Source organism: Erithacus rubecula (assembly GCF_903797595.1).
Source record: "Erithacus rubecula genome assembly, chromosome: 4".
Lineage (NCBI taxonomy): Eukaryota > Metazoa > Chordata > Aves > Passeriformes > Muscicapidae > Erithacus > Erithacus rubecula.
This window is the reverse complement of record NC_136686.1, coordinates 33,539,386-33,554,058: the sequence shown is the minus strand read 5'-3', so window position 1 is coordinate 33,554,058 and position 14,673 is coordinate 33,539,386. Positions and strand designations below refer to the sequence as shown.

The window sequence follows — 14,673 nt, the reverse complement described above, 5'->3', positions numbered from 1 at the left end:
CAGCATGATGCCCACTCCTGCTGTGCTGCGATCTGCATCCCTGAGCTGACCCAGGCCAGGCTGTGGAGCCCAGCTTTGCTGCTGGCCAGGCTGCAGCAGAGTCAGCTCCTGAGAAACAGGGGAGGTGGAGGAAGATGACGAATGGAGAAGAGCAGACAGGTGTGTGCCGTGCCCAGGGAGGGATGGGAAAGGGGCGGAATGCGCTCGGGACTGCGTGCGGGGGACCCGCAGCGCTTCCCCCGGCTGCTCTGCGAACAGCCCCTCCCTGCACACGCACGGAGAGCCGCGGGGAGGGGGCTCAGAGGGCAGCGAGCAGCTCTGCATCGCGGGGAGGGCGCTGGGGAAACCCGGGCTGTGTCACAGCACAGCAGAAACCCCTGCCCTTCTCCTCCCTCGCACCTCTGGGGAACGAGAGGGAGGGCGGGCTGGATGATGGATGGATGGATGGATGGAGAGAGGCTCGGACAGAGGTGCTGGGCTTGGCTTACCTCACAGTGCCTGCGCTGGGGGGGGGGCCCGGGGCGCGGGAGGTAAATCCAGGGCTCTGCTCTCCTTGGCGAGTGCTGGGAAAGGTCTCTGCTCAGTCACATGAAGGAGTGGCCTGTGAGTAGGTGCTCCAGCTCACCGCTCGATCGAAGCTGCCATGGATTCATTGCGAACGACTTCGCCTTCTGTGAGGAGAGGAGGAGAGGGGAGGGAGGAAAAAAAAAAAAAAAGGAAAAAAACCACCAGCTTAAGACTTGGAGGGTAGATTCACTTCTTTCTTAGGTTTCCAATGGCAACTGAATATGCCACATATGAAGATCCAGGGTGTGTGTGTGTGTGTGAATATGTGTGTGTGTGGGAGGGACAGAGAGATGCACAGCTGCTGAGTCCACAGGCAGTGTAGGGTGTGAGCTAGTCAAGGCGGATCGGTGATTATGGGAACAGACAACTGGACACGGGCAGCAGAGTAGACAGACAGCCAGATGGAAAGAGTCTGAGAGGATGGAGAGAGGCTGGCCTTGTGCTAAAAGCCTGGCTGTCCCACTGCACACGAAAGGAGAGCACCTGACTTAGCACAGGGCAAGGTGCTGACAGACCTGCACGGGGAGAAGGTGAAGTGTGTCTGCACACACACACATGGCACCTCCCAGCCCACACAGTCACCCAGGCATGCCCCTGCAAGGACTCTGCACACTCAGGACACACACTGAGACATTTACTCACACCATCTTACATACAACTCCTAAAAACTCAGAGCTCCTCCAAAGGATGAGGGGCTTCTCTTCTCCACATACACCCTGCAGCTAACCTGCAAGGTTGCACATCTGTATTAAGGTGCACACATGATAACTCAGAGAACCATCACACAGCAGCACATCAGCTCCACCCAGCCTATTCCACCACTCCTATGAGTACACAGCAAAAGCATTCTTACACAGCACAGCAAATTGTGGTCACTGCACAAATGCACGTGGAATGCCCAAACATGTCTACCACACACAAGCTCCTGACCCCTTATACAAAACTCACTGCACAAACACACAGCATTTAATGAGCCCACTGCCACAGCAGACACCAGAAAAAGTGCCATGTACACACACACACATCCAAACACCACACTAGCAAATGACATATCTGTAAGGAAATGTGGGCACATAAAACATCCTCATGCACTCCAGAACATAAGTAAGCACCAGGGGCTGGATCTCACACACAAACATACTCTGCTTATGAATTGCCTGCAGCATACAAACTGATTGTATCAGATACTGTTACCTACCTAAACTCAGCCCACACAGTGGCATAGCATCCTTCTGGATCCTAAACGTTAGCCCCGGCAACCACCAGACATATTCTGTCACATGGAAAACACAAATACTCATCAACATCCAACACAGGCAGACAAACACAAACTAGACATGAAACACAGACAGTCAGCACAACTCACCCCCAAAAAAAAAATCTTGAAAGTTATGAAACGAAGTCACTTTGGCGACATCTGTATTATTCTGTGCGAGTGATGGGTGCATATGCACACATACACACTCCACTGTCACACCAAATCTGCTTTAACTGCCTCCACCTCTGAGTAAGATACTGAGATTTTCCCCTTTTTTTTTTTTTTTTTTTTTTTTTTTTTTTTGCACTTTCTCTAATTCTGCCCATTCTACAGTCTCCCATGTGTCTGTCGACAGACTGGAGCTGCTGTTCCAGGGAGCAAAGTCTCTGGAGCAGAAATCTTGCAAAAGAATCCATGCTCATCCCTTCTCTTTCCCTCCATTCTGGTGTTAGATGTGCATAATTTGCATGCAAAGAAGAGTGCACAGCCCCACCAGCCCCGAATGCTCTGAAATTGGCTGATAGTGGCAGCAGGGGATGTGACTGCAAACCTAAGCATGGTGAAGAAGTACAAAAACCCTTATGGGAAGCAGAGATTTGGCCAGGAAGGCACTGGCTTCCCCCTGGGGGGAAGAGCAGCTGGGTGTGGGTGCAGCTGTGGGTTATATGGCACAGGGGTCCATGGCTGCACAGGGATCATTGGAACATGGTGGCACAGACAAAAAAGGGAGAGCTCGCAGGCAGCAAAAAGGCTGGCATAGGCGTGGCTTAGACACAGGCAATGCGGGGGTTGCAGTCGGGTCTAGCCCCAGCCACAGGGAGGAAGTGTGAAAGGAGTCCCATAAGCTCTTGTCCTGTGCTGTTGGACAGCATGGGTTTCCAGCACGTATAGATACAGCTCAGTGTAGGTTTAGTGCAGTGGTCTCTTTCAGGAGCACCCTGCCCTCACACACATTGTGAGCAGCCTCAGCCCCTTCCCAGAGCACGGGCACTTTCCACACCCTTACTCTGGCATGCCAGCTCTCCACTCCTCAAAGCCACCCACTTCAGCACACTCCCACCTCCCCATGCTCGCACCACATCCATGTCCATGTGGCAGCATCAGAGGAGCCAGAAGAAACACTTGGGGCAGCCCTCACTGCCACCTCAGCCCCAAACAGCCCCTCTTCTCCTCTGCTTTCACTGGTGCCGCCCCATTCACTTTTCTGAAGTTCTCTGAAGGAGCAGAAATTTCCTGTCTCTCTCAGCTAAGCTTGGCCCATGCATCCAGGCAATTTCAGCTTGCTGGTAACGTCAGTGCCTCGGCGCTGTGCTCAGTTGTACCTGCATGCCTCTTCCCACAAACATCCATTGTGCATTACAGCAGATGAATAATTTAGGCTGAAAGAGGACAAGCAAGAGAGTCTTTTGGGTCTCAGCAAGGCACATGTACAAAGCAGAGTGGAACTGGAGTTGCCTCATTTGGTCAAAGCTAGCAGATGCTGCCAACCCTAGAAAAGCCACTGTGGCCTGAAGTGCTACTTGGGTTAAAGTACGGTCATGAGGGCAATTTAAAGAGGCATTCGGACTCAGAATTTCTAATAGGTGCCAAGAGTGACACAGAGGTGCCGTGTGTGGATGGGCAAGGAGGATCTTCATCTCTGAGACACTTAGCACTAACCTAAGCAGCTGAAGAGAACCACTAGTGGTAAAGGGAACCATCATCCTAAACTGACCTGCAAACCATCTGCTCCTGTGCTTCAGAGGCATGGAAGAAATATTATGACTGGCTAAATGAAGGAAAAGGGATTGAGAAAGCACAGCAAACTGGACCTGAGTGGGATGCAGATGCGTGTTTGCATGTGCACACTGTGTTCCTCTCAAACAGATGACACATCACGGTTTTCTGGTGGCATGCAGGGGGACCTGGAAGACACAAACTTGTGTCAGTGCTGCCCTGATGAGCTCATCTCCATGGGATAATGCTGGAAGGGGGCAGTATGGACAATGTGTGCAGGAATGCCTGGCCTCTGGTGAGCACCTGCGTGTTGGTGCTGTGCATGTGCCAGGTAGGGATGTCTGGGATGTGCATGTGTGCATCAAGTGCTGCAGTGCAGGGCGAGCAGTGCCTGTGTGGGGGTCTGTGCCTTGCTGAAAACACATTTGTGAGATGTCACAGGGAGCAGTGGGTCCCCTGTGGGCTGCCTTGTATGTGTGTGGCACATTCACAGCAGTGAGACACTGCACACCTGCAGAGCCTTGGGAAAGCAGTGCAGTGCAGCAGCACAAAACTGTGGGAGTGTGCATGTGCTGGAGAGCATCCCTGGGAGCATCCAGGTTGCAGGGATGGGATCCCCTCTCTGGGTGGAACAGTCCGTCTGGCTCCTGCACTGCCTCTCCTCCTGGACTCTGCTTTTCCTTTCTCACCTTCCCTCAGCTCCCCTTGCTCACTGGCAGCAGCATGCTCTGCCCTGGGAACCAACTCCCACTCACCACACTGGGAGGCAACTCCTTTCTTAGCAGTTCCCTGGTGTTTTCCTATATTGAGAGCCAGAAAGTGAAGAAAAAACTCACTGGGCAACCTGAAGTAGACCTATTCCCTTTCCATGTTCTTATTCCTCTTTTCAGCCCACAGGAACTGCATTACAAACTCACAGATTTTCACCCAAACCCACAAACTTCCACCCACAAACCTTGCATCCGAGCCATGGGCCATTTCAAGCTGACACAGCTCAGGTAGGGCAACTCAAGGTAACAGAGTTAGGAGAGAGGGGAATATGGGAATATGAGGAGGTTCCTGCAGCTGCAGCCACACCTGTCTGATTTTCAGCTCCCCAGCCAGAATCACCCGTAGCTGGGGTTGGAGTAAGAGATTTTATGCAGGAATTGCAGTCAGCTCAGCTCAAACTCACACTTCTGGAGCCAAAACAACATGTCTTAGCTGCTCTGTTATTGCTCCTATCAGAAGGCTAAACCATCAGCCAGATCCCACTTCCAGGGGAACATCCAGGCTAGGATCCAAAGCACAGAGCCTGTCCACTTGGAGCACGTCCTGGGGCAGTGGGACTTGAGTAAGAAGAAAACCCAAAGACATTTCATTATTTCTTTAGCCAATTCTGCAGATCACTGCCTCCCAAACACCCTACCCAGAGCTCTACTTGTTTGTTCAGAGGCTGGTCTGAATTATTCAACTCCCCAAACTGAAATGCAAGCAACTGGCCTCCATTTCAGGCTTTGCTTTTGCCCTATATCCCACTTTGCACCTATTCCCTCTGGAGGACAAAACTAGCACACAGGAGCCACTTGTAAAAATATGCACACCTTCCCTGGAAGGTTTCATGGGCTCCCAGTAAGACCCAGTTTCACACAGGACCAGAAACAAAGTTTTGCCATTAAATGAAGCCTGAACACTTAAGCACTATCTGGTTTTATTCTTCAACTGCAGTCCTGAATCTGGGATATCCCCAAACTTTACTCAACCCCTATGCACTGAAAGCCTCACCTCTAAGCTTCATTTTGAACCCTTTGTCTCCAGTTATCTTCTGAACTCTGCCTTTCACTTTGCACATGAGTGTTCCATGCCAGATCCCTTCTCTGATGTTTTCTCCACACCATGCAAGATGACAGACTGGGAAGTCTGGCTCTCTGATCCACTGCGTAAGCAGCAGTCATGACCCACAGTGGACAGGATTTGCCAGATATTTTTTCCTCCCTACAGAAGAGTCCTGCTCATGGCTTAGACAGTTTGGGTGACCTTTTCACTGCTGGCAATCACAACAAGGAAAATAGCCCTCTGTGCTAATATTTAAATGTCCACCATGAAAAGCACAGAACAGTCTCAGCACCTGCTTTGGGCTCTCCCTGTGCAGCACCACAACATTTCTACTCCAATTCTTCCCTCACACTGAGTTCTTTCCCTCCAGCCCTGCATCCTTCTCTTCCCTGCTCAGCTTCATGAGCAGCTCCTGCCGATGCCTTTCCCACATCCTGCCCTGCAGCCCTGCCAGCTTTTCATGCCCCACCAGGAATATGGAGAGTGAGCCCCTGATTACCATTCAAGCTGGATTCTCATTAGGCTGAAATGCCCCTCCAGGAGATCCATTAACAGTCCATAAGGTTAACTTAATCCAGCCAGTCTTGTGAGGTCTCTGCCCAAATTCCCTATTACATTAACAATCTTGAGCCTTAATTAGCATGTGAGGCAGAGGTGGCATTATTAATGGAGATAATATGGAGCATTAAGAATAAACAGGCCAAGGCTGTCTCTCCCCCACCATGCATGCAAATCCTCTTCTGTGCAGAAACAGCATGAGCTTCCCCCATGAGCAGCACACATGAGGGGCTGGGGGGCCCAGACCAAAGACAAACCCTGGAGCATACAGCCAGTCTGCTGCAGGAGGAAATGAGATCCCAGAGTGACCCTTCATCTGCCTGGGAGGGGCTGAAAATGGGAAGACCACAGTGTGGCAAGTCCTGTGAGGTAAATCCTTGCACCAGGCAGGAGCAGCCATATCCTTGGCTGATCCAGATATCCCATCTCTCTGGGAGGCTTGGCAAAGCAAGGCCAAGGTTATGTGACCCTCTGTTCCTTTGCACATTCAATTCACCCTGCCATGTGCTTGCACACAGGATAACACAGTGGGTGCATGAGTTGCACACCATGTGTAAGGAGTGGGGTGTCTGTCCACAGGGGAACAGGCTGGAGGAACCAGCTGCAGCTGTGCAAAATGCTCCTCATGAGTCTCCTTTCTGACCACTGAGCCCCACTGCACTGAGAGAACAGCACAGGACAGAGGGGCTGCTGCTGAAGGACAGAAGCAGTCATTTGGGGGACCAGAGAATAAATGATGGTGCAGATTAACCATGTGGTGGGGAAGGGACAGGTCCCTTTTCGGACAGGCTGGTGACTGGGCACACAGGTGGCTGCTAAAAACAGCTTGGTCATTACAGGTGAAGGAGCAGCCTGGAGCAGACCCTCTCCCAGGCCAGGCAGAGCCAGCATGGGTTAGAGTAGAGGAGGGGAGGACTGATGCTGCCAGCAGCAGCGAGGGGCTGGGGCAGCAAAGGGTCAGGGATGCACTGAGTATCAGCCAGGAGAAACTGCAAGCCTGACACTTTCTTCTAATACAAGCACTTGCAAAATCATAAGGCAAATCAGGGTAGGAGAGAAGCAGAAGCAGCTAAGCCAAGGAAGCAGAGCCTAATGGCAGGACCTATGGATTGCTAATTCACTTCCAGCAGCACCCAACAGGATGGAGGCAATGAGAGAAACATGTCTCAGGGACCCACAGCTGCAGGGAATGTCTTCCTAGCTTATTCCTGAGGCCTGACCCATGCTGTTCCAGCATGGTTCTGTTGAGTTCAGTGTGTCCCTCCAGGCTTTGCAGAAGGGTTTGCACTGAGAGCAACGATCCCTGAAGCACAGAGTGATATCCCTGTGCCTCGGCCCTGGAGCACTCGGCCAGTGCTAAATAGCCTTGCTTAGCAAGGAGCAGTGCCTCAGGCTGGGCTGCTCTCTCCCAGGGCTGCACTCAGCATCAACCCAGCTGCCTTCACATGCCCAGAGGTGCAGCAGACAGCAGCAGAGGCCCTGGGCAGAGCCCAGCTCTTCCACTTCCCAGCACAGCAAGTTCCCACTCCCCCAGGCCCACCAGCCAGCCCCTGCCAAATCCATTTGTCCAATCTTGCGCTTTCCACTAATCCTGTTGAGCCATCCTTTAAGTTGCTCTGAGACAGAGATAGAAAAATACAAAGATGCCTTAAGAAGCTTCCCCTGACCTTGCTCAATTCAAGATAAAGGGCTTTGATTTAAAAAATTACAGTGGGGGTCTGTCATTGATCCATTGCGTGGGTTAAAGGGAAGCAAACAGAGACACGGGATGCAGCTAGTGCAGACAGAGGGGGAAAAGGGTACAACCAGCATAGGGGAGGACAAAACAAAAGAAAAGACATAAAGTGAGAGGGAAGGAAGAAAAAATAACTTTTCCCTTGCCATCTCCGTATTCAACTATTGGTAAAAAAGCTTTGTACGTTCATGATGTTCTACAACATGTCCAACCACCTTTCCTGGTCTGTAAGGAAGAGCGAGGCAACTGCACTCTCTGTGGTGTGACCAGGCTGGGAACAGGGTGCTGGGATAGGAGAGGAGCTCCTTGCCCTGTCAAAAGCATCCTGTGGAGCACCTGACTGAAATCCCAAGGCACAAGTGCCTGCTAAAGAGATTGTCATCACTATTTCTCCTTACGATGTTATTCAGACCTTTCTTCCTCCACCCCTTGACCCTTCCTTCACATCAGACCTCTCAGTTCACCTCCTTCCCTTCCTGACAGCGCTGTCTCACTCTCCCTGCTGCTTGTCCTGGCCCACATCACACCTGACAGCATCTAAACAGACTTCCCACCACCCACCACATCCCCTACAGCCCTCAAAGGTTACTGAGAACAATTTTCCTCTGTAGGAAACATCATAATGTCATAAGGACTAGTGAAGACACTTTCTTCTTTCCCTGTACCCCCCAACATTTGTTGCACCCCACAAGGGCCCCTTAGTCCCTGGCAGGAGTCTGTTTCCTCCCCCTGAACCTAATCTGTTTGAAGATCACTCACAAGATGGCCTATGTTTCATTTTCATTCTTCTTTTACAGGTGTGTTAACCAGAAAAGGAAGCTTACAGAAGGTGTACACCTCTCATAAACAATGCTGGAAAACTGATAACAATGGATGAGGAGAAGGCTAAAATACTCAACAACTCTTTTGCCTCAGTCTTCAATGGCAACATTTCTTCCCACATCTCTTGAGTGGATGGACAGCAGCACTGGGACTTGGAGAGCAAAGTGCTTCCCACTCTAAGTTCAGGTTCATGAGCACCCAAGGAACCTGAACATACAAAAGGCTATGGGTCCTGACAAGATGCATCCCAGAGTCTGAGGGAATTGTCTGATGTAGTTGCCAAGCCACTCTCCATGAGTGGCTTTTTATTAAAAAACTCATGTCAGTAAAATGAAGTTCCAGGCAACTGGGAGCAGGGAAGCACTGTATCCATCTTTGAAGAGGGTAGAAAGGAGAGCCCTGGGAACTACCAACCTGTCAGCTTCACTTCTGTGCCTGGAAAGATCATGAAAGACCCCCTTCCTATTTTTCAAGCCTCCTCAGAACCTGCCCAGTTATGTCTTGATGATCAACTGGTTTCAGAATTTTTGCCCAGCTTCTTCAGCTGCTCCTGTACCATGTATGGATGTGTGGACACTGCAGCTGACTCAAACATTTTCACCTGAGTGGGACCTGGTGCAGCTCATTGCTGTGATGTCACTTCCCACCCAGCACTGCCCCATGTCCTGTTGCTAAAAGCTACAACACTGTAGCCAAGAAGGAGGCAGCTGGTGGATGCAGAGATGAAAGGTAAAGGGATACTGGAAAAGAGACAACAGAGACCATAAAATCAGACAGGTCTATAAAATCACAGATGACAGAGGAAAGAGGTGTTAGCACTCAAAGATCAAGGGTCAGGAAATTAAACCAGAAAGTTACAGGTTCAAGACAAACTGCATGTTTATGATGCACAACTTCCTACTGCGAGATTCTGAGGATGCTGAAACTTTACCTGACCTCAAAAATTGAAGGGACGAATTCAGGGAAGAAACAAATCCACCAACAACTATAAAGTGCACAAGAGATGTTCCAGCATTGAGTCCCTCAAACATGCATCACTGGAGCCTGAAAGGGTGTTCAGAGAAAATGTTCCTACACAAATGTCCTGCCTGTATGCTATTACCTCTTTCAGCTACAGATGGAGATACTGCACTGGAAGAATCACAGACCTGGCTTGGTAAGGTCCTTTTTGTATTCCTGTGGCTTTCCACAGCCAGGCTGACCCAGAAGCCATGGGCAAGAGCAGCTCTGAGTAACAGTATCATTTTGGTGCATCCGATCATTTTGGAGATGGATGGACAAAGCAGAAAACAACAGAGCTCATTCCAAGAAAGATTTTTTTTTTTTCCCTGACCAAAAGCTGGAAGGAGGTCAGGTGTCATTTAAACCAGTCATTCCAGTACAGATCATTGCTGGGAATAACATCTCTGCTTGAGCCCTAGCTCCCTCAATGCCTATTTCCAGACTTTTCTAAGAGCAAATCCCCTTTCCCTGTCGATAAACACAGAACCCTTTAAACAGACCATCTGTAACAGATCCAACCCCCTTGAATTCCCTTCCATTTCCCTGACCTGTCTATCACACTATTCATGGCATGCTCTCTACACTAATCCTTTTATTATGATCTCACTCAATTTTCCTGGCCTATGACTGCAATGAGGAAAAAAAGGAGGGGTATTAATCCTTCTGACCTTGTTGTCCCAATTCTGGGCCATCTGTGACTAGGAATTCAGAGGAGGGAAGTCTGATCCTCCTGACCCCACTATCAACCCCTTGCTTTGGGAGGTTCAGTTTGTACTGTCCTAGAAAGATGTTGTGGAAAAGCCCCTTTTCACTTACAGGCCCTTTCTATGAGATTGCTTCCTAGACTACCTTTTCAGCCAGAAAGAAGGGAGGGAAAAATGTCCTCCACCTCCATCAAACTCTGTTTACTCATTCCTCCTGTATCACCTCTCTGCCTCCTCAACAGCAGTGTCTGTGGGTTCTTCCCAGCCATGAGACAGGGAATCAATAGAAGGTGAAAGACAATCAAACATCTCTCAGAATTTCCCTGGCAATGCTGCATATAAAGAGGAGGCTTTGCAGCTCACTCCACTTCCACCACTGGCTGAGTGCAGCCTGTTCCCTCCTCCCCTTCCCACCACCATGTTTCCCTTGCTGCCAGCAGCTGCATCTCCATGAACCTGCCACACTATTTCATAGATGGTTTAAGCACTCACAACAGGAAGCTTGCATATATCCTCAAGAGACAAGTATTCTCCTCTTTGCTCAGCTTCATCCATACCTCTGACTTTGCCCATTTTTTGCCACTTTAAACAATCTCTTCCTTTCCTTGGTGTTTACAATCCTCAATACACACAAACTGTTACATAGCATCATTTAGTCAAGCTCTACATATTTTGTTCTTTTATTCTCTCCTCATAAATAAATATCTTCAGCCCTTTCATAATTTTTTTATTGCTATTCTCTGAATTCCCTCAAATTTACCACCCTCCTTCAGCCAGCACAGCACCCAGGTTTGCATGCTAGGTTTTCCAGACTGATCTTACTAAGGCCTTGGAAATATCATTAATTTGGTCTCCCCAGTGCTTCAAGGCTTGATGTTTCTGGGTGTACTTGAGTTTCTGGATGTCAGGAAAGCTGTCTCACTTCATGCATGTGGCACCAGGTAATACAACTCAAGGCTGTCTCCCCAGGGAGAGGAAGAAGTCCATGAGAGGTGGGGAGAAGAAGACACGTGGACAGGTGGGAGAGATATCCTTCAACTGAACAAGGGACATGACTACAAACTCTTACATACTCAGGAGAAACATCAAGTCCTGGATATGGAAAAGGTGCATATGCACACACACATAAACACACACGTGTTCACTCCACAAATAAACCCCCAGTGACCTGTATCACACAGGAGTGCACACAGGAACACTCCACAGACAGGGATAATACCGTGAGGCAGGAATGGCACACATGTGCATGGAGACTTTGGGCATGCACATGAAACCTGTACACACAGGAGGGCAGGACAAAGTCTAGCAGAAAATGGTGCTCTCCCTGCTCACAAACATACATGTTCTCATGCATAAACCAATGCTCCCAGAGGAAAGATAGCAGCTCATGGAGTCCTTATAGTAGCCTAAAAACACACAGGCAGCTCTGACCCATCTGGTCTGCAGATTGAGCCTATGAGCCATGGAAAGAATGAAGACAAACATATGACACCTTGCCTTAAGGCAACTGGTAGCACATGCATCATACTGAGACAGTCTTTGTATCTACAGACCCTTCCATGGTGATTACTTTGTCACCAAAGCTATTCAAAAGTGAGGTGAATGCTGAGGACCACAGAGGTGAATAAAGGGACTCTCTACAGGGAGAGCTAGGGATCCACTTTCTCCTCTGTGACCCCCCTCCCTGAGACATATTACTGATGATCCTTCCTCACGGGTGTATTAGCTCCATCTCTCTGCTGTCATACATACAAAGGAGTCAAAAGCACCCACAGTTTCTTGCAAACAGTCTTTCCCTTACAGCTTACCAAAACCAGACAGGTATTAACATTTTGTGAGTGTCAGTGTATAGAGAACACAAATTCTTGGCCCCTAGACACAGCTTCTCACTTCTGTGAAATTCATACTGCACCATCAGCTCCCCAGAGCATTACCTGGAATGAAATTCTGTGCTAAAGGGCTGAAAAACTGGAGATGCACTCCCCAGGGTGACTGCAGACAGGCAAGAACAGCCCCAGCACATCAGTCAGGTCAGCACACAATGGGCTTCACCTTCAACAGCAGAAGAAACTCACCTGTGGGGTTCTGATCCCATGTCCATGGCATCTGATGCTATGCCATAGGGCACCATGTAGCCATGAGACTCCCCACACCAGTGATGCCTGGGAACCTTTAAAGACTCCCTGCAAGTGGCAACACCCAGGGACAAAACCCATCAAGTCATTCACCTCCACCTGACTCCTGGTAGCTTGTTTCCCACCTCTCAAAATGCCATAGAAAGAGTGACAACTGCCCTTCCCTCCTTCTGTACCTCAGCTGGTCAGCTGGAACTGGGTTTCCTCTTGGCTTATGAATGTTGAGAAAATGAGGTCATTTCTCCTCAGTGACAGAAAATTATTCGGTGAGGAAAGCAGTTCATGTCAGGCAATGGCTGTGTACCCCTGAGCTACCCAGGAGACCCTTAAAGAGGAGGTCAGGGCAAAGCAACACCAGCTGGGGAGCACAGCAAAGTCAGGGCACAAATGCAGTGCTGCTAAAGTGAGGCTGCAACTGCTGCCAGACCAGCTCACCACTGAAGCAAACACAACAGCAGTCCCACAGTCATTGTCACCTCCAAAGTGTCAAGCTTGACTCATCTGGGGATTTAAATACAGCACTCATCTGGTTCACAGCTGTGAGAAACTCATCCTGACCCAGCAGAGAGAAAGGGCTAGAGGTGGGTCACAGCCCAGGTGTGCTCCCTGAGTTTTGCATTCTCCTCTTCCAGACCATAGAAGGGATTTCAGTGCCCCCCTACCCTGGCAAAAGTTGTGGGTCCCACACATTCAGCTTGCCTACCCTTCAGTAGCTCACTCCATGTCCTCTCTCACCATCCTCCCACATGGAAAGGCACTGGGGGGACAGTTCTGTTCCTTGGAATCACTCAAATACCTGCTGTAACTCTAGTCTGGGCAACCCTCACCAGCAGAACCTGCAGAGCTACCAGGCAAACTCCAGCTTTCTCCATAGCTGCCAGCAGCCTGGGATCCCTCCCTGCTCAGAGCAAGACAGCTCTGCTCCTCCATGAAGGAGAAAAGCAAAACCACCTCTGTTCCCAGAAAAAGGGATGTTTTGCTGGAACATATTTACTCTGCACCTAAGCTGCTCCTGTCCTATTCTGAGCATGGGCAAGGGTTGCAAGTGGTTTTTGGGACATCACATCCCTTTACCAGAGCAAGGCAGCCCTCATGAGCTCACAAAAGTGTGAGGACAGAGATGTTCCCTGCATGTCCTCTGCCCTCCCTCACACTAATAAAAGAAACAGCCCAGGTCCATACTTATAGGGGATCAAGGGAAAAAACTCACAGTATTTAGGATGAAGGAGAGAGCAGCCAGGTCTCTCTGTCTCAACAAATGTGCTGATATTTTCTGACACAGCTGATAAGAGCACTGGGAGGTTTCAACAGGCCCTGATATGACCAGTAGCTTTTTTCCCAGGTGGGCAGAGCTTTTCACCACTCTTCAGCAGGGTCAGATGAGGCAGCTGCACTCTGCCTGGAGCTGCATCTGCCTCCTGACACGACCCAGGTAAGAACAAACATCACGGACATCACCGCAGCTACGCTTCCCTCCCTTCTGCCTTCCCTGCCATTTTTACCTTTCCCATTTTAACCACAAACTGCCCCCCAGCCAAACCTACACCTCTGTATGCCCCCCTTTCCCAAATGCCCTCTCTATCCTCCAAGTGGTTTCTGCTCCACAGCATAGCTTTGCACCAGTGCAGCACATCAGACAGCATATTCCCAAATACCCACTTTGCCTGGAGCTGGGGGAAGCGCGGGAAAGGCCATGCATCCACAATTCTTCCCTTGGTGTCGTAGTTTTTGATGGGGGAAAAGCAATGAAGGCAGTTTGCTTCATGCCAATAAATCTGCATGCTTGTGGGTCGGGTGCCCTGAAAGCAATAACCAATAACCCCCAAGGAAAATAATGGCGTGAGGAGGGTGGTAGATGAGGAAGGGGTTGGGGGTGGGGGGAAGGTTGACAGGTTGGGGAAATCAGTGGGATTAAAGTGTCTGCTTCTCACCCCTGGCACTGCATCGGCACCCTTCCACTCCCTGCAGCTTCCTCGCTGCTGCTGGTACGGTCTGCACAGAGCGGGGAGGCGAGAGGGGGGCTGTATTTAAATGTATTAATAATGCATGTTCCATGCAAATGAAGCTGCCTTTGAATATTACATTAGCGATGCTGTCAGGCTGCGCTTCTTGGGACCCAGGAGTGACGGGATGTGTAGGGACCCGAAAGGTGGGTGTGGGGAGGTAGGGCTCGCCAGAAATTCCCTCAAACCCCAGCACAGCCTCCTTTCTGCCCCTCCAGCCCAGCTCCCCCACACTACACACACTCCCACTCCCTCCCACCTCTCCGTGCATGACAAATTCCTTGGCTCGCAGCGTGCAATGCAGCCAGGTTCCCCAGTCCCCAAGCCCCTCCAGTGGCACGGTGCCCCCCTCCACTCC

The 14,673-nt window shown here is 50.0% G+C and overlaps 1 protein-coding gene across 4 annotated transcripts in view; it reads right to left on the bottom strand.

The window, feature by feature from the left end:
• The window catches only part of ELFN2 (extracellular leucine rich repeat and fibronectin type III domain containing 2), a 74,109-nt gene that overhangs the window by 35,320 nt on the left and 24,116 nt on the right, over positions 1-14,673 (bottom strand). For all 4 annotated transcript variants that reach the window (XM_079303552.1, XM_079303551.1, XM_079303553.1 and 1 more), the window contains one exon: positions 489-671. The gene's annotated coding sequence lies outside the window, so the exon portion shown is untranslated. The remainder of the gene's footprint in view (positions 1-488; positions 672-14,673) is intronic.